Here is a 23,057-nt window from a genome sequence, read left to right as displayed (position 1 = left end):
GGAATGTAGGGAAGTATGCCATGTAAACAATGAAACTGGGATGTATACAGTATCTTGCAGAGACTATCGCAAAAGCCTGCTTAATTAATCAACTTGCCAACGCAGCTTCTTATCTCTAATTGATAGTGGGTTCTGTTGAGACAAAACTGTGTTTTGGTGGAGATTAAAGTCCTGTGTGTGTGCGCGCTTGCATGCATGTGCATCGCTCTGTGTGCGCATGCATGTGCATCGCTCTGTGTGCGCATGCATGTGCATCACTCTGTGTGCGCATGCAGTGTGTTCCCCTGCTGGGAGGATGGAGCCACTCAAGCCTCCTGAAGGAAAAAGTGCAGTGACTGCAGTCAGACCACTTTGGGCAAGGCCACAGGCTTAAACACACAGATCAAGAGTGGTTACAGCCCGCACAAAAGGCAGTGAAAAATGCATGGGAACGCACAATGCCGTGATGTCAGAGGAATAATCCACTAACAGTATCTGGGCCACTGCAGCTGGGGTGGAGGAACAGAGGATCCTCAGCTATATGCGGAGCTAGGCTCTGTCACAATGGATGGCTGAATGGGAAGAAAGAACTGCGAGGTGGGGAGGAAAGAGGAGAAGGGAGGGGGGATTGGATTGCCAGCAGCATATTAGTTGTGGTTCTGACTGACTGAGAGTGGCAATGCCAACAGCAGCATTGACTTGAATCATTCCAGCTGACGCGGAGAATCCTTTGCATCCTAGAAAAGGGGATTAGTCCCCAACAAGGCAACAAAGTGTTTCTTTATTACAGCACAGGCAGGCTGTGAATGTCTCATATGTTATGCCTCCCAATATATATATGTATATATATATAGTGCACAACATTTTGTCACCCTCCTAGTGGATATGAAGGGGAACTCAACCTGCAGTGTACAACCTGAGATGAGCAGTGTACAACCTGAGATGAGACGGTGAGAGGGCCTCAGACTGTACTGCAGACAGTAACTGTTCTCTCTCAGCCCAGCTACTGGTGAAACGGGAGAGCGAGATAGATCCCTAAAGCTCATAATCTTATCAGTTTAGCGCAGAGAGGGAGCAAAGTTGGACGATTGACTTGTCAACATACAGCTTGCAGTACAGTACAGGTTACAGTACAGAACTTTGGAGAGTTTGTAGGAAATAGGAATATTAACAGGTTGGTCTGGGGAAGAGACAGATAACAGTAAGTATTAGATTCATGTGATCTGGGTTTCAGATTTCTGGTAACAATTCATTTCTATTGGGTGAAATCTGACTCTACTCAGTAATTGACTAAATTGACTTTGCCTCAACAAGTGATCAAATATTGTTTCTTTAATGTAATTACATTTGAAGGACTGACGTGAAACAGTTTGTGAATTAACACACATTTAAATGAATGAGAGCAATACATAAACAGATTGCTTCAAAGGGCCAAGTAAATTCCTTAGGCCAAGTGATAAGAGACAAATATGCATCAATCGATAAAACATGTCATTTGATATAACAAACTGTTTTAGGAAATGAGCAGTTTTCTCAGGACAAGGACATGGGACAGATTCTAATGCATTGTGCATGTTTAAATCACTATTAATCTTAATCTAGGATTAAAGATGGGATTCTAGGAGCAGATCAAGGAGTTTGAAACAATCAGTTAGGCTTTTACATATTTATTTCATTAAGTCTTTGCTCGAGACGGCATTTGTTGCAAATTACTTTGGGGAGCTTTCAGCTTTCCAAACCATATGACATCACCTCACCTAGAGACAGACACATACAGTTGAAGTTGGAAGTTTACATACATTTAGGTTGGAGTCATTAAAACTTGTTTTTCAACCTCTCCACAAATTTCTCGTTAGCAAACTATGGTTTTGGCAATTCGGTTAGGACATCTACTTTGTGCACGACGCAACTAATTGTTCCAACAATTGTTTACAAACAGATTATTTCACTTATAATTCACTGTATCACAATTCCAGTGGGTCAGAAGTTTACATACACTAAGTTGACTGTGCCTTTAAACAGCTTGGAAAATTACAGAAAATGATGTCATGGCTTTAGAAACTTCTGATAGGCTAATTGACATCATTTGAGTCAATTGGATGTGTACCTGTGGATGTATTTCAAGGCCTTCCTTCAAACTAAGTGCCTCTTTGCTTGACATCATGGGAAAATCAAAAGAAATCAGCGAAGACCTCTGAAAACCTGTAGATCTCCAACGCTTGAAGGTACCACGTCCATCTGTACAAACAATAGCATGCAAGTATAAACACCATGGGACCACGCAGCCGTCATATGCCTCAGGAAGGAGATGTGTTCTGTCTCCTAGAGATGAACGTACTTTGGTACGAAAGTGCAAATTCATCCCAGAACAACAGCAAAGGACGTTGTGAAGATGCTGGAGGAAACGGGTACAAAAGTATCTATATCCACATTAAAACGAGTCCTATATCGACATAAGCTGAAAGGCCGCTCAGCAAGGAAGAAGCCACTGCTCCAAAACCGCCATAAAAAAGCCAGACCACGGTTGGCAACTGCACATGGGGACAAAGATCGTACTTTTTGGAGAAATGTCCTCTGGTCTGATGAAACAAAAATAGAACTGTTTGGTCATAATGACCATCGTTATGTTTGGAGGAAAAGGGGGAGGCTTGCAAGCTGAAGAACACCATCCTAACCGTGAAGCACAGGGGTGGCAGCATCATGTTTTGGGGGTGGTTTGCTGCAGGAGGGACTTGTGTACTTCACAAACTAGATGGCATCATGAGGGAGGAAAATTATGTGGATATATTGAAGCAACATCTTAAGACGCCAGTCAGGTAGTTAAAGCTTGGTCGCAAATGGGTCTTCCAAATGGACAATGACCCCAAGCATACTTCCAAAGTTGTGGCAAAATGGCTTAAGGACAACAAAGTCAAGGTATTGGAGTGGCCCTCACACAGCCCTGACCTCAATCCTATGGAAAATTTGTGGGCAGAACTGAAAGTGTGCGAGCAAGGAGGCCTTCAAACCTGACTGTTACACCAGCTCTGTCAGGAGGAATGGGCCAAAATTCACCCAACTTATTGTGGGCAATTTATGGAAGGCTACCCGAAATGTTTGACCCAAGTTAAACAATTTCAAGGCAATGCTACCAAATACTAATTGAGTGCATGTAAACTTCTGACCCACTGGGAATGTGATGAAAGAAATTAAAGCTGAAATCATTCGCTCTACTCTTATTCTGACAGTTCACATTCTTAAAATAAAGTGGTGCTAACTGACCTAAGACAGGGAATTTTTACTTGGATTAAATGTCAGGAATTGTGAGAAACTGAGTTTAAATGTGGCTAAGGTCAAATCAAATCAAATCAAATTTTATTTGTCACATACACATGGTTAGCAGATGTTAATGCGAGTGTAGCGAAATGCTTGTGCTTCTAGTTCCGACAATGCAGTAATAACCAACAAGTAATCTAACTAACAATTCCAAAACTACTGTCTTATACACAGTGTAAGGGGATAAAGAATATGTACATAAGGATATATGAATGAGTGATGGTACAGAGCAGCATAGGCAAGATACAGTAGATGATCGAGTACAGTATATACATATGAGATGAGTATGTAAACAAAGTGGCATAGTTAAGTGGCTAGTGATACATGTATTACATAAGGATGCAGTCGATGATATAGAGTACAGTATATACGTATGCATATGAGATGTATAATGTAGGGTAAGTAACATTATATAAGGTAGCATTGTTTAAAGTGGCTAGTGATATATTTACATCATTTCCCATCAATTCCCATTATTAAAGTGGCTGGAGTTGTGTCAGTGTGTTGGCAGCAGCCACTCAATGTTAGTGGTGGCTGTTTAACAGTCTGATGGCCTTGAGATAGAAGCTGTTTTTCAGTCTCTCGGTCCCAGCTTTGATGCACCTGTACTGACCTCGCCTTCTGGATGATAGCGGGGTGAACAGGCAGTGGCTCGGGTGGTTGATGTCCTTGATGATCTTTATGGCCTTCCTGTAACATCGGGTGGTGTAGGTGTCCTGGAGGGCAGGTAGTTTGCCCCCGGTGATGCGTTGTGCAGACCTCACTACCCTCTGGAGAGCCTTACGGTTGTGGGCGGAGCAGTTGCCGTACCAGGCGGTGATACAGCCCGCCAGGATGCTCTCGATTGTGCATCTGTAGAAGTTTGTGAGTGCTTTTGGTGACAAGCCGAATTTCTTCAGCCTCCTGAGGTTGAAGAGGCGCTGCTGCGCCTTCTTCACGATGCTGTCTGTGTGAGTGGACCAATTCAGTTTGTCTGTGATGTGTATGCTGAGGAACTTAAAACTTGCTACCCTCTCCACTACTGTTCCATCGATGTGGATAGGGGGGTGTTCCCTCTGCTGTTTCCTGAAGTCCACAATCATCTCCTTAGTTTTGTTGACGTTGAGTGTGAGGTTATTTTCCTGACACCACACTCCGAGGGCCCTCACCTCCTCCCTGTAGGCCGTCTCGTCGTTGTTGGTAATCAGGCCTACCACTGTTGTGTCATCCGCAAACTTGATGATTGAGTTGGAGGCGTGCGTGGCCACGCAGTCGTGGGTGAACAGGGAGTACAGGAGAGGGCTCAGAACGCACCCATGTGGGGCCCCAGTGTTGAGGATCAGCGGGGTGGAGATGTTGTTGCCTACCCTCACCACCTGGGGGCGGCCCGTCAGGAAGTCCAGTACCCAGTTGCACAGGGCGGGGTCGAGACCCAGGGTCTCGAGCTTGATGACGAGCTTGGAGGGTACTATGGTGTTGAATGCCGAGCTGTAGTCGATGAACAGCAGGTAAACTTCCGACTTCAACTGTATAATATCAAATAGTCTGTGACAATTACTGATTTTATGCTTAAAGTCATAGTCAGAGACCAAAAAACAGTGTTCTAGTAACAGAAGTCATACGGTTTTATTACCTAATCAAATCCAAATGTATTTGTCACGTGTGCCGAATACATCAGTGAAATGTTTACTTAAGTAAAATTAGGTAAACAATAGATAAGTAAAGAGAGAAAATGTAAAATTACAGTGAAGATAACAGTAGTGAGGCTATATACAGGTGACCGAGCTGTTGCCGTACCAGGCAGTGATGCAGCTGTAGAAACTTTTGATGGTCTGAGGACCCATGCTAAATCTTTTCAGTCTCCTGAGGGTGAATCAGTTTTCTTGTGCTCTCTTCACAACTCTCTTGGTGTGTTTGGACCATTCTAGTTTGTTGGTGATGTGGACACCAAGGAACTTGAAGCTCTCAACCTGCTCCACTACAGCCCCATCGATGAGAATGGAGGCGTGCTCTGTCCTTTCCTGTAGTCCCCAATCATCTCCCTTGTTTGATTACGTTGAGGGATAGGTTGTTATTCTGGCACCACACAGCCAGGTCTCTGACCTCCTCCCTATAGGCTGTTTCATCGTTGTCGGAGATTAGGCCTTAATGATGGTGTTGGCGTCGTGTCTGGCCATGCAGTCATGGGTGAACAGGGAGTACAGGAGGGGACTTAGCACGCACCCCTTAGGGGCTCCAGTATTGAGGATCAGCGTGGCAGCTGTGTTGCTACCTACTGTTGGAATTGGCTAAACTTTTAACATTGAGATATTAAATAAATGATAGATCAGAAGCATAGAATATATGGAGTGCTTCCCTTTGTAGTCTGTAATAGTTTGCAGGCACTGCCACATCCGACGAGCGTTGGAGCTGGTGTAGTATGATTCAATCTTAGTCCTGTATTGGCCCTTTGCCTGTTTGATGGATTGTCTGAGGGCATAGCAGGATTTCTTATAAGCTTCCGGGTTAGAGTCCCACACCTTGAAAGCGGCAGCTCTACCCTTTTAGCTCAGTTGCCTAAAATGATTGTACATTGGCAAGTAATATTGATGGTAAGGGCAGATTTCTCACTCGCCGTCAGCAGATTTTTACAAGGCACCCCACCCTGTGCCCTCTATACCTGCGTATCTTTCTCTTGCCAATGACGAGGATTTCGGCCTCGTCGGGTGTCTGAAGTACATCCTTTGCATCCTGCTTGTTGAAGAAAAAATCTTTATCTAATCCGAGGTGAAGGATCGCTGTCCTGATATCCAGAAGCTATTTTTTTGCCATAAAATACGGTGGCAGAAACATTATGTACAAAAAAAAACACATAATAGCACAATTGGTTAGGCGCCCCTAAAACGGCTGCCATTTTGTCCGGCGCCATCTTACACCTACAGTTTTACTACAGGTTAGAGTACCCATCTGGGGTTAAAAGCACAACTGTGTCTTGTGCTTTTATTCATCACATCAACCAGGTTTCCATCCAACGATTTCATACGGATGAAAGTCATGACCAGGCTTATGGAAGCAGGAAATGCTGGTACAATTTATAAATTGCAAAAGAGAATTTGATCGATCGACATGTTGGGATCCTTTTGTGTGGGTAAAATTAATTGAGGTAGAAATGTCAGTGGAAATGCATGCATTTTATTAGGCTACAGAATAAATCAATTATGATGAACCTCAGAGCGTGGCGAAAGTGTACGTACCATTAAATATCCAAGGTCTTATTCTGGTGACATGATGATAAATGCTTGGCAGCCGTTTGACAAATAAAAATCTATTTTATCCATAATAATCTCATCATGTAGGTAGCCTACCCGCACTGTATCTGTGAGCTATTGGCTAGAGAAGCACTTACCAAGACTAGAGTAGACACATTTGCGATATAACGCAACAGTTTTTATGACAATACCATTAGTAGTGTTGAAAATGCAATGGAAACAGTACATAGGAATTTAACCACAAATGTTATTTTTATGTGCACTACTGTACGTCATCACGCACAGCCTTTTTATCCACAATAAGTCAGTTTGATGGAAACACATCTCTGGTGGGAAAATATCAAATATAAACATTGTAGAATATTTGCATGAAAATCTGTCGCCAATTGGATGGAAACCTAGCTATAGACCTATACTTGTAGAAAATGTTTATTGACATTTTGTTCTTAAAAACGCCAATATTTACATTTTGAAAAACATTGGATTATGTAAATTACTCAGGGTTGATGTGTAATAATCGGTTACATTGGTGCCGTGACCCTGATCATTCAAAGCAGACAAAGTGTATTGTAGGAAGACTTGTGTTAGCTCCCACTACATTATCTCATCTGGGTAACATGGTCTTGATTAATGCCATCAACTGTCGTTTGACCTAACACCTGATTGGTTATGCAGTAGGCCTAACCCTAGACTAGTCTAGAGGGATGGCCACTCTACCGTCTGGTTGGGCAGTATTGTCAGGTCACTGCTGCGTTTTACACTGAAATTATGTCTACAGGTCAAGACAATTTGACTTAGCCAAAAAGATGACCTTGTGAAATATTTCTCATTTATTTATACACACTGCATACTGCGCTCTTCTGGGTTTAACGTGGCGTTACAAAGGAATAAAAAAGATTAATATCTGCAAAGCTTTTTAAAATCCCCTGATGGAAAAAAATAAATGTTGTGTATTTAATCGTTCTGTGACGTCAGCTACTCCAATGCTGAGGACTGTTGTTCATTTTAGGCTGAAAAGTGAGTCCCTGCCTAAATGATAACTGATGATACATGTGGTATTTAACTTTAATAGTACAGTATTTCCAGTGTGGGAGTAATGTCAAATTTCTCATAGTCGAAGACTAACTGTACAGTTTAAGATCAGTTCAGTCCAAATCGTGGCCCACCCACAGGCCTTCATGGTCCTTCTATGAGAGTCGATATTCTACGTTTCTTATTATTCCTTGTATCATGATGAAAGATAATTATTCTACAAAGGCCAAAGATCCTCCCTGTGGCCCACACAGAGCTATTCTGCCCCTGTGAGCCTGTGACTCATCATTCAGTCTGTTTGTGTCTCGAGGAGAGAATCTGTTGGCTCATCCACAGACAGAAGGGTCTGTGAGGTAATGGAGTGACCTATATGTGGCAGCAGGTTAATGGATCCTGTGATTAATCAGAGTCACCCCCTTGTTATATACACTATGTCCAGTATGTCTGGAGAGCTAGGGGATAGTGGTGAGAAGCCATTCAGGTTTTAATTTAGGCTACCTTCTCTTATTATGCTATTGGGGAATAATGGCACAACTATGAGATTCAAATCTCTTGTGACCCTGCTAGTCCTAATTAAGGAGACTAATGTGTTTAAACTATTAGGAACTAATGGGGGGGAGAAGAACAATGATAATTAAGCAGCCTAGTCTCATAGACTAGACGTAACATTATAAATGTGAATCCGGGACACTGAAATTAGTAACCATACCAATTATAACATAAGACAGAAGGTTACTTAGGTAAAAACAAAAGTAGGGTAGTTGGTCGGGGTGGGTGGGTGGGCATAAAACAGATGGGTAGATTAGGTGTTCAAATCTCATCATGGACAACTTTATCATTTTAGGTTATTTGCAACTTTGTAACTACGTGCTAGTTTTTTGCTACTTTGCAACTACTTAGCATGTAAACTAACCCTTCCCTTAACCCTTTATCCTAACTCCTAACCCCTAGCTTAGCTAACGTTAGCCACCTAGATAACGTTAGCATTAGCTACCTAGCTTTCAAATCAAAGTTTATTTGTCATGTGAGCCGAATACAACAGGTTACAGTGATATGCTTACTTACCATCTCTAACCAATTGTGTAAAAAAGGTGTTAGGTGAACAATGGGTAGGTAAAGAAATAAAACAACAGTAAAAAGACAGGCTATATACAGTAATGAGGCTATATACAGGCACCAGTTAGTCGGGCTGATTTGAGGTAGAATGTACATTTAGATATGGTTAAAGTAACATAAAAGAGGGGGTGGTGGGTGGGACACAATGCAGATAGCCCTGTTAGCCATTGTGCGGGAGCACTGGTTGTTCGGCCCAATTGAGGTCATATGTACATGAATGTATAGTTAAAGTGACTATGCATATATTATAAGTAGCAGCAGCGTAAAAGGGGGGCACACAATGCAAATAGTCCGGGTAGCCATTTGATTACCTGTTCAGGAGTCTTATGGCTTGGGGGTAAAAACTGTTGAAGTCTTTTTGTCATAGACTTGGCACTCCGGTACCGCTTGCCATGCGGTAGTAGAAAGAACAGTCTGACTAGGGTGGCTGGGGTCTTTGACCATTTTTAGGGCCTTCCTCTGACACCGGCTGGTGTAGAGGTTCTGGGTGGCAGGCAGCTTAGCCCCAGTGATGTACTGGGCCGTATGCTCTACCCTCTGTAGTGTCTTGCGATTGCCATACCTGGCAGTGATGCAACCAGTCAGGATGCTCTCGATGTTGCAGCTGTAGAACCTTTTGAGAATCTGAGGACCCATGAGGCCCCATCTTTTTAGTTTCCTGAGGGGGAATAGGCTTTGTCGTGCCCTCTTCAAGACTGTCTTGGTGTGTTTGGACCATTCTAGTTTGTTGTTGATGTGGACACCAAGGAACTTGAAGCTCTCAACCTGCACCACAACAGCCCCGTCGATGAGAAAGGAGGCGTGCTCTGTCCTCCTTTTCCTGTAGTCCACAATCATCTCCTTAGTGTTGGTTACATTGAGGGATAGGTTGTTATTCTGGCACCACCTGGCCAGGTCTCTGACCTCCTCCCTATAGGCTGTCTCGTTTTGTAAGAATGGCAATGATATATTGCATGTTAGTTTTTGTTTTTTCTTATGAAGCACTTAGAAATCTCAATTATAAAAAGCAATATAGAAGTTAAATATTCATGTTATTTAGGAGAATAGCTCATTTCACGCCCCGGTCACCATTCATGTTCTCTCCTCCTCTCTCTCATATATAGTGTGTTTACATAAAGTCAGAGAATTAGCCTACAGCTGCATCATATCCTCTCTGTGTCGTTATTGAACTGAATGGGTCTTCATCATCTAGCCTAGAGCAGTGGTTCTCCATCCTGGTCCTGGGGACCCAAAGGGCTACACATTTTTGTCTTTGCCCCAGCACTACACAGCTAGCCTGGTTGCTGTCTCTGTTCAGCTATTACATTCCACTACTTGCCACTCCTGAAACTGGCCTTTTGGCAATCTTCAAATATGAACACTCTATCATTAATGAGCTTGAGGAGATCAGAGGATTTGATCCTGATTGCTAACCCTCACAGCTGTCTTCCAATCACAATGTTTATGCAAATTAGACTGAGAGAACGTTTTCCTAACACAGTTCATACATTTGATTGGAAAATTCAAACATTTGAGCATTCTGACATAATACATTTCATTGTAAAGATAAACAATGGGTGCGGGGAGAACAGAGGATTCCTCTTAATTTAATTTTTACCACCAGCGAATGTGGTCACATTACACCAAAGAAGCTCTCGCCATTCAAACTTCCTATTTTATATCCAGCAATCAAGAGCAAGGTGCTTCTTTCCTCTTACTTACATACATACATACATACACTGGGTGTACAAAACATTAGGAACACCTGCTCTATCCATGACAAACTGACCAGGTGAAAGGTGTGAACCCTTATTGATGTCACCTGTTAAATGCACTTGAATCAGTGTAGATACCGGGAAGGAGACATGGTAAAGAAAGATTTTTAAGCCTTGGGACAATTGAGACATGGAATGTGTATGTGTGCCAGAGGGTGACTGGGTGACTGGGCAAGCAGAGGGTGACTGGGCAAGACAAAAGATTTAAGTGCCTTTTGAATGGGGTATGGTAGTAGGTGCCAGGGGCACCGGTTTGAGTGTGTCAAGAACTGCAACGCTGCTGGATTTTTGATGCTCAACAGTTTCCCGTCTGTATCAAGACTGGTCCACCACCCAAAGGACATCCAGCCAACTTGACACAACTGTGGGAAGCATTGGCGGCAACATGGGCCAGTATCCCTGTGGAATGCTTTCGACACCTAGTAGTCCCTGCTCCGACGAATTGAGGCTGTTCTTATGGCAAAATGGGGTGCAACTCAATATTAGGAAGGTGTTCCTAATGTTTTTTACACTCTGTGTATATTGCTACTTCTGGGACAGCTACTGGTTCAAGAGTTATAAGAGTAATAGCGCACTATATTTTACATAGAGTAGGCTTTTAAAGGACCAGAGTTTGGTCTGCTGTGTGGTAAGATTTTTGTCATGGAAAAGAATTGGCGATACTGGTATTGTCCCGGTCCAAGTAAATTGTACGCCGACAGATGTGCTTTTGACATGCAAACTCATTCCTAGTGTGTGTTTGTCAGTGGTTGGATTTTAATAAGCCAATTTCAAGTCAACAACTTTGACTTTTAGCGTTCCGTTCCAAAAGATGTTTGCCAGTCGAGTGACAAATTATTTTTGACAAACAAATTAGTTTGTGAAACAACAGTGCCACAAATCACTTGTGCAGATGATGAAGTACTGCCTGTAAAATCAACCCTGAGAAGAGGGAGAGAGGGGGCCCATTATTAACATCTGAATCCTGAATAGTTCCATTTCATTTCAGCAAGCCATGACACCCACTATCTCAGGTTGTTCTGAAATTGTTTCTGTAGTTCGAAACAGATACTATTGGCATTACTGAAACATCTGAATCCTAGAAATTAAAATGGTCATTTTGGGTGCAAAACAATTAGCTGAAATTTTCCGAGATCAAATTATATTTCAACTAAATAATGTTTCAGGAATACTAATCGTATCTGTTAATAACTACAGAAATTATTTCATAACAATCTGAGATGGTGGGTGTTGAAGTCCTCTTGTTCTTTTTGAGGTGGAACAAACCTCCTTACAGCACAATGATCCCTGGCAGCTGCTATATGCTTCCGTACAGTTCCTTTCTGCTTTTAAACTGCTTTGCCTGCCGCATTGCTCTCTCTCTGCCTCCTTTCTCCTTGCCAGCTAATAATCTAAAATTACATTTTAATTAACTTTGAATAGTACCCACCTTATGCTTTCCTGAGGCCGTTGCTAAGCCGTTCTATAAACGCCGTGGCCAAGGGAGGTTTAATTTCATACACTTCCCACCAACCGAGGCCTTTATGTGATGTCACATTCACTCAGATTGTCACATAACACACAGCAAAAGCATATGGAAGAGGATAAATGTTACGAGATGGCTATATTGCAACAACTTAAACCAGGAGGGCAAAGAACAAGTGGAGGAATCTCCTTCCGCGTCACTTCCCTTTCCCTGTTCTGACATGGCACACAACAAGAGCTTCTTTTACTACCACCTGCAAAGTCTAGCGGAAGTTTGCTTTAAAACAAAACCCCAATCTCTTCACCTTACATCAACATCCTCCATTAATTCCTTTGCCAGAGTAGCAGACCTTCAATCTCCCAGTGAAATTCAACCCGTGTCCCTTCAAATCTGAACATATGGCATTATCCACCCGCAGTTATGTGTTCCCCTAGCCCCTTAGGCAGTGCCATACATCAAGGGCCCTGGCTGTTCTGCTCTACTCTGCTCCTCTGCTGTATCTTCTCATTGTGCCACTGGTTTAATATTCCCCAGCGTCCCGGTGACTGGGTTTGACGCTGCAGCGGGGGGGTGGGGTGGGGGGGGGGCGCTGCCTCATCACATGAAGTAATAGATAGAGGCTCATAAATGATCCCCATCAGTCATAGAGCGCTGAGGCTGCGGAAGAGGCATAATAATAATAAGGAGCAATGCGCGTGCCACGTCCACCTGAGCATCTGTCTTTTTCAGCCGTCTATTTCCTGTTTGAGTGGTGCAACATCCACTTGTCACTTAAATCTCGCAGGATTGATTGATTTTCATTTTACTCCTGTGACTCTTTCATATGCTTGCTTGTGCATGTCGTTCCCCCCACCCCCCCATTAAAGTTACGAAATGTTTGTACTTACCTGTCGAACACACCCCGGTAATGGCTGAAATGGGCTCAATGGAATATATTGTCTTTCCGATGTGTCTATAAGAATGCTAAAGCTTCGTCAGGGATTTAACACATCTCAACACTTACATCACAAGAAAGAGAAGAAAGCTACATTTCTTTGGATGGGTGTTCATTTTTTGTGGAATTTGAAATAAGTCATTTGCTACAGTTGAAACTTTAACAAATTAGATGCGCTGAAATGAAAGCAACAACAAAAAATGAACACTCTGATTATAATGCTATTATGTCTGATCTCACAAACAATGTAAAGTATGTATAGATAGGTGTAATCTAGAGCCAAGCGTGTTGATACTTAAACTGAGGGTACCATGCTATTGACACGCTTGTTTGTAACATAACGTGATAACAACAGTAATTAATGAGGCAGTCTAGACAGTGTAGGTGAGTGTGTGGTTCCAGTCGTGTTCCATCCTTAATGTTAATGATGACCTTTGCTACAATAATGGCTGCAAATGGCTGACAATTGAATTAGGCTAAGCTCAATATGAATTCTAACAGCCAGATAACCCTCTTCATGTTAGTGAAAAGAGGGAGATGGGGGGTCTACTTCCCACCTTGTCAAACATGATTTTACATTGGGTATGAATTGAATGAATGAAGTGTTGGGGAATAGATATGGTCAGGAGGACAGGAGAGGGTGGGTTGGACATGTTAGGGTATGGTTGCAGTGTACTGAAATAAACAGCCTAAACAGTTTTTGTGTGCACTGTTTTGCACTGCTTAACCAGGCAACCACCATGTGCTCCAATCGACTACCTGAACTTATTACTAACCTATTATGACGAGAGAGAGTTGCGTGTGTGCGTCCTTGTGTGTGTAGTGATTTTGATTGTTACGAACATTTGGGGGCATTGTGGGAGATTGGGAATAGAGAGAATCACAGCACACACCATAAATTCAGCTCATCTGGGAAATCAACACTGTGTTCAAAGTCATTATATCCTCTTTTTGTTGGCAGTTTACAAAGTTTATGTTATGGAGTCTCATCAAAGATAACATCTAATGATCAAAGCCAATGATGCTTGTCTGTGTGAATAATAATGTTGCCGGAACAGCGTGTGCTGTGTTACATCCTAGGGCTAGGGGGACTGGCGATGTGTAATCAGGGACATGTTCTTTTTAGACCTTGGGCAAAGCTGGGGCTTATCTCAAATTGTACTCATGGCTCCTCTTTCAGAACAAAGGGCTGTGGAGTAACGGCTGAAGAAGCTATTTCATAATTTAGATGTGGTATCTCCGTCTGCACCACTGTACTGTAGCTGGCCAAATTAGCATGAAGGAATTCAAGTGTCCATGCGTCCCAACTATCACTTCAGGATCTCTGATTGCGCAACTGGCTCGGTGTGAACCCTGTGTCATCTGAACTGAAAATTCAATTCAATTTACTTTTTAAAAATGTCTCTAATACATCCTAATGAAATGACCCTTTCTGTTTGTTTGCTTTTGTCTTTTCCAGTGGACTATATCGGTGTGAAGGCTAACACACTGGGATTCTGATGCCTTCCAGACAACAATCTATGATGGGGAATTGAAGAGGGTGAGTAGGATCACTAACAGTTAATCAAGAGTTTGTTTAGGGTTCATTGAAATGTATACATGTGTACATTATATTGACTGTGGCCACTGGCTAGGTCAGACCAGACTAAACACATTTATCTTCACTTGAAGCCATTCAGCCAAACAACCCCTCAGCCACACACCCACTCGATCATAGATACGTACCGCAATTCTTATATTTAGAGGGGAAGAGGGGTGATAAAGGATCATAACAGGGACCTCTAAAGGCCTGAGGCAGAAATCAGAACAGACTTTCCAGTGGTAGCTGGAGGTATAAAGTAACACTTCAAAATGCTGGTCACAGAAAGAGGAGGCCAAAGCGACAGGCAGATGACTGACCTGGCAGTCAGAGCTGTCAGTTTGGCCCAGTGTAACATGGGGGAGTGAGAGACAACAGGCAGACAACAGGAGCAAAGTGACGCACAGAGGCTCTGCAGCAGCCTGGGACAGCCTGGTCAAAAGCAGTGCGGTAAATAGAGAATAGGGTGCCATTTGGGACACAGACAGGGTCTGGTAGCAGGGAGAGAGGCCAGTTAACCTCACATTGCACGTGTCTGGATGATTGTCTTCTTAGTTCTTTATATCACCGCAACCAATGCCATGAGAATACCAAGTATGATATGTTTTGAAGGGAAAGCCTGCAGCTAAACAACAAATTGTAGCTGTTGATGAAATGGAGATCATGATGTCCCGGGATGGAGTAAAGAAACAAGCTTTTAGCTATGACACACTGAGCTGGTGAGGAGAGGAGTGGGGTGGAGAGGAGCCAAGAAGAGAGAAAGGGAGTAAGCCGTCTGATCAGAACCACAGCAGGGCAGCATTCTCAATTCAGTTTGAAGACTACAGTGGAGAGGACCCATAAGTGAACATCAGAGGGCTTTCACACTGTCTCATAATATTCACTGCCTCTTTTAACAGCTGCACACACAACCTTAATTTTTATGTTGCCCTGCATTGGCTCTACCCCATGTGTTTTCACAGCTGACCCTTGCAATTTGATTGGTTGTGCCAAGTTAACAGTACACATTTGTGTCAGAATTCTGCCTAAGCGACTCCATCAACCGCTTTTGGGTCTGTGGTTAAAAATGTGAAAGTAAAAAAACTAAAATCTTGCTTCCAGCAGTTTCAGCTGTGATGTTTTTTTTCCTAAGTGCACCAGAAGGTGAGACGTAGTGCAAAATGCACTCACTTGGAATCTGTACTCCATTCGCCCCTGGCAAAAACACTGCTCATTAAATCTTAAGAGAAATTGTGTATTTTAATTTATTTTTAGTGGTGTTATTTCTGGGAGGGGCAGAGATCTGATGGTATAGTGGATTAGATGAGAAGGAAGCATGAACAACAATCATTGTTGGATTATACATGTTAGAAATCTAAGGGTTTTGGCTGGTAGTAATGTATTAACAGTAGAATTTGGTGTAGAAGCATGATGAGTGGAAGCATAAAATAAAACCCTGCCTATAATATATTCAAAAACTGTACTCAAGTACTGTAGCTTCGCTGTATGGAAGCTTGGAAAGCAGTCCCAAGACATATGTTTGACGAGTTGATGACAAGCATAATACGTTACTGTGGGTGTCTGTCTGCTTTACAACTGATGCTGCTCACTTGACATCAGCTCACTCTGTCATACTTAAGCAATAAGGCCCGGGGGGGTGTGGTATATGGCCAATACACCAAGGCTAAGGGCGGTTCTTACGCACAACGCAACACGGACTGCCTGGACACAGCCCTTAGCTGTGGTGAACTGGCCATATATCACAAACCCCCGATGTGCCTTATTGCTATTATAAACTGGTTACCAACAGAATTTGAGCAGTAAAAATACGTGTTTTGTCATACACATCGTATACCACGGCTGTCGGCCAATCAGCATTCAGGGCTCGAACCACCCAGTTTGTAATGCTAATTTTATCATGGCATTGTTGAATAGTCGTTTCTAGAGTGTGCATTACCTTCCTATAACGCACAGTATATATACAAAAATTACTTTAAAAAAAAAATAGCGACAAATACGTTTTTTTTTTGTTGATCAGTTCGTATATTTGAGTTTAACCACTATTTGTTGTATTATTTGGTCTGTCTTTTTCAGGTGAATTAAACTGAAATTGCAACGAACTTTCTAAGGCTAGTTTAAAAACTAACAATATTTTGGAGATTTCATTTTCATATAACTGAAAGTGAACTGAAATTCACAATTGTTATATAAATAGGCCCTTTTTAATTTGTCTGGCTTGCCATTCCATGTAATATTGAATACTTTTTTTCTTCATATAATTTAAAAAGCAGCTCACTAGGTGTAGGCAAAACCAGAAGCAAATATAGTAAGCAAATTCAAAATCAGCTATGAAAACCAGTCCTGGTTTCCCCGATATTTCATAGTTGTCACGCCCTGGCCATAAAGAGGCTTTTTATTCTCTATTTTGGTTAGGCCAGGGTGTGACTAGGGTGGGCATTCTATGTTATTTTTTCTATGTTTTTGTATTTCTTTGTTTTTGGCCGGGTATGGTTCTCAATCAGGGACAGCGGTCTGTCATTGTCTCTGATTGAGAACCATACTTAGGTAGCTCTTGCCCACATGGGTTTTGTGAGGAGTTGTTTTCTGTTTCGTAACTGTACCAGACAGAACTGTTTCGGTTATTATTTTTGTCATTTTCGTATTTAGTGTTCAGTTGCTAATAAATAAATAATGAACACGTACCATGCTGCACCTTGGTCCTCACCTTCTTCCACCAACGGCCGTGACAATAGTATTCTATTGTTTCCAGTACTTGTCTTATATTATCTCCAATGTATCGTTGAAGTATAAAAACCTGTCTGATTTCGGATTAATAATATCCGACAATACCTTTTTTAATTCTATGCGCTAATCATTTTGCTAAAGTTTTTGTGAGAGGCCTCCGGTTTTTTAAATAGACTGGATCTTTATATTTCCAATTTGAACCCTGTTTCCGTAATAATGAAATCAGACGACCTTGTTGAGTGTCTGACATTCTACCATGTATAGATGAGTGGTTAGAACATGCTAATAACGGTCCTCTGAGTATACCTCCACTTGTATACCATCCTGCCCTGGAGTTTTCCCGGTCTTTAGTTGCATCAAGAAGTTCCTCCTCTGTAATTTGTCCTTCACATGAGTCTTTCTGTACAGCTGTTAATTTGACATTATTAATTGAAAAATCTATACAATTAGCTTAGTTAGTGGAGATGGAGGAGACTGAAACAAAAACATATGCTTAAAGTACTTTACTTCCTCTTTCAAAATATTGTTTGGTGAAAATGGGTGACTAACATTTGTAACAAGTTTCAGTATATTATTTTTGGTAGCATTTCTATGTTGAAGATTAAAAAATAATTTAGTGCATTTGGTACAAAGTTCGCTTTATTTAAAAAAATATATTGCACTTGATCTTTCTTGATAAAGTTCCTACATTTCTTTTTGTTTTTCCTCTAACTTATTCTGAGCCTCTATGGTACGGTTTTTATTGCTATCTAACTGTACTGTTAGTCCTTCCATTTCCTTAGATGAGTACTGAATTTCATGGCCTCTAAAGGCACATAAGTGTCCCATACAATAAGGGGGATCTGCTGTACCTACGTTATTGCGGAAAAAGTCAGTTATCATTCAGTAGGCTTGATTAAATTTCCAATATCCTCGCCCCTCGTGGAAATGCTATAGTTAATTCTTACATGTTCAATGTTTGAGCTGCTTATGAAAGTAAAAGTCAAATGGAAAACATTGTTAAATTAAATGTTCATAGTTGCAAGCTAGGACTGATGGTTTGGTTAGCTAAACTAGCAAGTTTTTTTGTTACCAAGGCAACTACTGTTCTATCTAGTAAGCTTGCTAGCTACTTCAGTGGATGTTGAACACATTTCTAACGGTAAATGTGTGAAATTATAGCCATGATATCAAAGGGATAATCAACTCGAGGCTCTATGCGTTCTCTGGAAAATAATCCATGGAAGGTTACTTCTACTCCACTAGCGCATCGTGGAACACACCTTCCAAGTCGTTCATTATTTTCCAAAGAATACATAGCCCTTCTTTCATTATTCCTTACATATTATATAGTTGAAGACCAGTGGCAGTCGGTTCTGTTTAAAATGAGGGAGGACAATGGCCTTATTTCTATTACACAATATTGGATGACTGTCATTCATATTCCAATCACCCAGTAACATCGATAGGTTTAGGCTACTACATGATACTCACATTTTCCCTATACCCATCATGAGTATGCTATAACCTACTCTATGAATGAATGTTTACAACGTAGGTGCACAGGTCAAGAGAAAAAATTGAGGTGACAGACAGTGACACATGGACAGACAGTGACACATTCAATACCGCCTTGCACACTCTTTCCTGCATCTAGCTGATCTAGGCTGTAATCATTAGTCCAAGAGTTGCAAACAAGAGTTTCTATTGGACAATATCCGTAATGTTTAACCCTGTTTCATTACATTTGCTTCTGTTTAAGAAACGTTTTTCAACAGAATCAGGGGAAATGAATACCCCCCCAGTTCACTTTCATAGCAGCCATGTTTTATTGCTTCTTGCATCTATGCGCTTTTCTCATCACATTTTCCCTTCGTTTGTGGACTTCAATGCACAAAACATCAGCAGTATCTGACCATGCAAAAAAAAACTTTCCAAGCCAAAACATATCATATCAACTACACACAGCTCACATCTTTGTCACCATATTAGCTAAAGTAATGTCATTGTTAACATAGCTAATATAATTCATGTGTTAGTAAACCCTCAACAATCATGCAGTAACGTTAGTGTATAGTCAGTAAGCAGTTTAGCATTTACACCCCTCTACACACCCTACACACCCTGCCTCTCCCTGTTCGGGCGGTGCTCGGCGGTCGTCGTCGAAGGCCTACTAGCTGCCACCGATCCATTTTTAGTTTGTGTCTGTTGTTATCACCTGTGTCTGATTAGTTAATTTTCGTGAGTTTATTAACCTCCGCTGCCTGCTAGTCTTTGTCCATTATTATTTTGCTGTGTTAATTCTGTTAGGGGTGCGTGTTTGCGCCACAGGGTTTTTCCCTCACAGTCGTTGTACCATTGGTACTGTGTTAGGAGTAGAGGTTTCTCCTCCATGTGTTTCGTGATTTTTCCCCGCCTGTTGTTGGTGGGTTGGGACTTATATTAAACAGCTGTGCAAACTGGAATTCCTTGCTCTCCTGCTCCTGACTCCCGCACCATAATGAAATGGAGTCAGCAGGAGCTGACGCACTCTCCACTTCCATGGAGGAGCGCGTGCAACACCACACCACCATTCTCGACCGTCTGGGGACCGCCATGGATCAAGTGATGGTGACGATGGAGAGATGGGAGAGGGGTGGCCTTCCTACCCCTCCACCAGCCACACTCCAACCAGCACCACCACCTTCTCCGATGTCGTCTGGCCCCAGCGGTATCGGCTCGCGCTCACGAGGGAGTGAGCTAGCATGCAGAGACGCCACCCTCACCCTGGACCAGCTAGTGGACATGTCCATAAGGTTGGACAACTTGCTGGCTACACGCGGGCGTCCGGATTGGGTCCTGTTGGTTCCATCCCCCAGCGTCTCCACGCCAACCCCCATGGAGTTAGGGGGTGCTGCAGCGAAGGCGGCCGGAGGAGGAGACCCTTCCTGCACTAGGTGTGGTCGGAGAAGGCACACAGCCGACCGGTGCTGGAGGGACTCGTCTGGGAGTCGAGACGGCAGGCCGAGCACTGTTCGGACACCCCAGGTGAGTCAGCACCAGTCTCACCCAGAGCCCCCTGTTGGTCACATGTGTGTGTTGATTTCTTTTCCCCCCATTCCCATCATTAAGGCGCTAGTAGATTCAGGCATAATTTTATGGACCATAGTTTCGCGCATAGGTTAGGGATTCCCCTGGTTCAGATGGACAAACCCTTCCCGTGCACTCCCTAGATAGTCGAGAATTAGGATCAGGTGTGGTCAGGGAGGCCACGGCTCCACTGGACATGGTTACGCAGGGGGGTCATGAGGAGAGAATTACTCTCCTCATTGATTGCCCTGCATTTCCGGTGGTGGTGGGGATTCCCTGGTTGGCCTTTCACAACCCCACTATTTCTTGGCAATAGAGGGCTCTAAAGGGGTGGTCAGAGGAGTGTTCAGGTAGGTGTGTGGGAGTTTCCATCGGTGCAACGACGGTGGAGAGTCCAGACCAAATCTCCACCGTGCGCATTCCCCCCTAATCTGCCGATTTGGCTATCGCCTTCTGTAAAAAAAAAAGAGGGTGACCCATTTACCACCCCATCGACGAGGGGATTGTGCGATAAACCTCCAGGTAAACGCTGCACTTCCCAGGAGTCACGTGTATCCCCTGTCACAGGAGGAGACTGTGGCTATGGATATCAAATCAAATCAAATTTATTTATATAGCCCTTCGTACATCAGCTGATATCTCAAAGTGCTGTACAGAAACCCAGCCTAAAACCCCAAACAGCAAGCAATGCAGGTGTAGAAGCACGGATATGTCTCTGAATCTCTGAGGCATTCACGTCACCCGCCTCCTCAAGTTTATTTTTTGTGAAGGAGGGAGGTCTGTATTCGTGCATTGCCTATAGAGGTCTAAATTCTATTACGGTGGGGTACAGTTACCCGCTACCTCTCATCGCTACGGCGATTGAGTCATTTCACGGAGCACGCTTTTCCACAAATCTGGATCTCAGGAGCGCGTATAACTTGGTGTGTATCCGGGAGGGAGATGAGTGGAAGACAGAGTTTAGTACCACATCCTGCCATTATGAGTACCTCGTCATGCCGTATGGGTTGAAGAATGCCCCAGCCGTCTTCCAATCCTTTGTAGACGAGATTCTCAGGGACCTGCACGGGCAGCGTGTGGTGGCTTATATCGATGACATTCTGATATATTCCGCCACATGCGCGCACATGTGTCTCTGGTGCACAGAGTACTTGGGCGACTGTTGGAGCATGACCTATACGTCAAGGCTGAGAAATGCCAACAGGCCGTGTCCTTCCTGGGGTATCGCATTTCCACATCAGGGTTGGTGGAGTGTGACCGCATTGCAGCCGTGCGTAATTGGCCGACTCCCACCACGGTAAAGGAGGTGCAGCCGTTTTTAGGGTTTGCCAATTACTACCGGAAGTTTATCCGGGGTTTTGGGCAGGTGGCTGCTCCCATTACTTCACTGCTGAAGGGGGGACCGGTGCGTCTGCTGTGGTTGGCTGAGGCGGACAGAGCGTTTTGTCGCTTGAGGACTCTGTTTACTGAGGCTCCCGTGTTGGCGCATCCGGATCACTCTTTGGCATTCATATTGGAGGTGGACGCATCCGAGGCTGGGATTGGAGCCATGTTCTCACAGCGCTCTGGTGCGCCACTGAAGCTCCGCCCCTGCGCTTTCTTTACGAGGAAGCTCAGACCGGCGGAGCGAAACTATGACGTGGTGGACCGGGAGTTGCTGGCTGTCGTAAAAGCTCTGAATGTGTGGAGACATTGGCTTGAGGGGGCTCAACACCCTTTTCTCATCTGGACTGACCACCGTAATCTGGAGTACATCTGGGCGGCGAGGAGCCTGAACCCTCGCCAGGCAAGGTGGGCCATGTTTTTCACCAGATTCAGATTTAGGATATCGTATAGACCAGGGTCCCAGAACGCTAAGGCAGATGCACTGTCCCGTCTTTATGATACAGAGGAGCAGTCCATTGATCCCACCCCCATACTTCCGGCCTCTTGTCTGGTGGCACCGGTGGTATGGGAGGTGGACGTGGACATCAATCGGGCATCTCGGTCAGAGCCTACTCCACTTCAGTGCCCAGCTGGACGGAAGTACGTCCCGCTTGGTGTTCGCAACAGGTTGATTCGGTGGGCTCACACGTTACCCTCTTCTGGTCATCCGGGTATCGATAGGACGGTGCGATGCCTTAGGGGGAAGTACTGGTGGGCCACTTTAGCTAAGTGCGTGAGGGTTTGTCTCTTCCTGTTCGGTGTGCGCTCAGTGCAAGGCTCCTAGGCACCTGCCCAGAGGGAAGTTACAACCCCTCCCCGTTCCACTGCTGCCTTGGTCACACCTGTCGGTGGACTTCCTGACCGATCTTCCTCCGTCTTAGGGCAACACCACGATCTTGGTCATGGTGGATCGGTTTTCTAAGTCCTGTCATCTCCTTTTGCCCGGTCTCCCTACGGCCCTACAGACTGCGGAGGCCCAGTTTACACACGTCTTCCGGCACTACGGGGTGCCTGAGGACATAGTTTCTGATCGGGGTCCCCAGTTCACGTCCCGGGTTTGGAGGGCGTTCATGGACCGTCTGGTGGTCTCGGTCAGTCTTACCTCTGGTTTTCACCCCGAGAGTAATTGGCAGGTGGAGAGAGTTAACCAGGATATGGGTAGGTTTTTGCGGTCATTTTTCCAGGACTGGCCTGGGGAGTGGGCGAGGTACGTTCCATGGGCAGAGATGGCTCAGAACTCACTCCGCCACTCTTCAACTAACCTTTCACCCTTTCAGTGCGTGTTGGGGTATCAGCCAGGTCCTGGTACCATGGCATCTGAGCCAGACCGAGGCTCCTGTGGTGGAGGTATGGGTATGACCTGGGAGGCCATCCACGGGCACTTGAAACGGGCCGAAGGGCAGCAGAAAGCAAGCGCTGATCGCCACCGCAGAACACCGGGGCCCTGCCGGAAGCTGGG

General features: G+C 43.9%; 1 protein-coding gene across 6 annotated transcripts in view; it reads left to right on the top strand.

Annotated features, from left to right (window-relative positions):
• Positions 1-23,057, top strand: part of LOC109871568 (disks large-associated protein 1) — a 120,208-nt gene that overhangs the window by 30,750 nt on the left and 66,401 nt on the right. For all 6 annotated transcript variants that reach the window (XR_004205811.1, XM_020462464.2, XM_031807073.1 and 3 more), the window contains exon 2: positions 14,282-14,362. The gene's annotated coding sequence lies outside the window, so the exon portion shown is untranslated. The remainder of the gene's footprint in view (positions 1-14,281; positions 14,363-23,057) is intronic.

Source organism: Oncorhynchus kisutch, linkage group LG27, assembly GCF_002021735.2.
Source record: "Oncorhynchus kisutch isolate 150728-3 linkage group LG27, Okis_V2, whole genome shotgun sequence".
NCBI lineage: Eukaryota > Metazoa > Chordata > Actinopteri > Salmoniformes > Salmonidae > Oncorhynchus > Oncorhynchus kisutch.
Note: the sequence above shows the minus strand (reverse complement) of the source record. Positions and strands in the feature narration are given on the sequence as shown.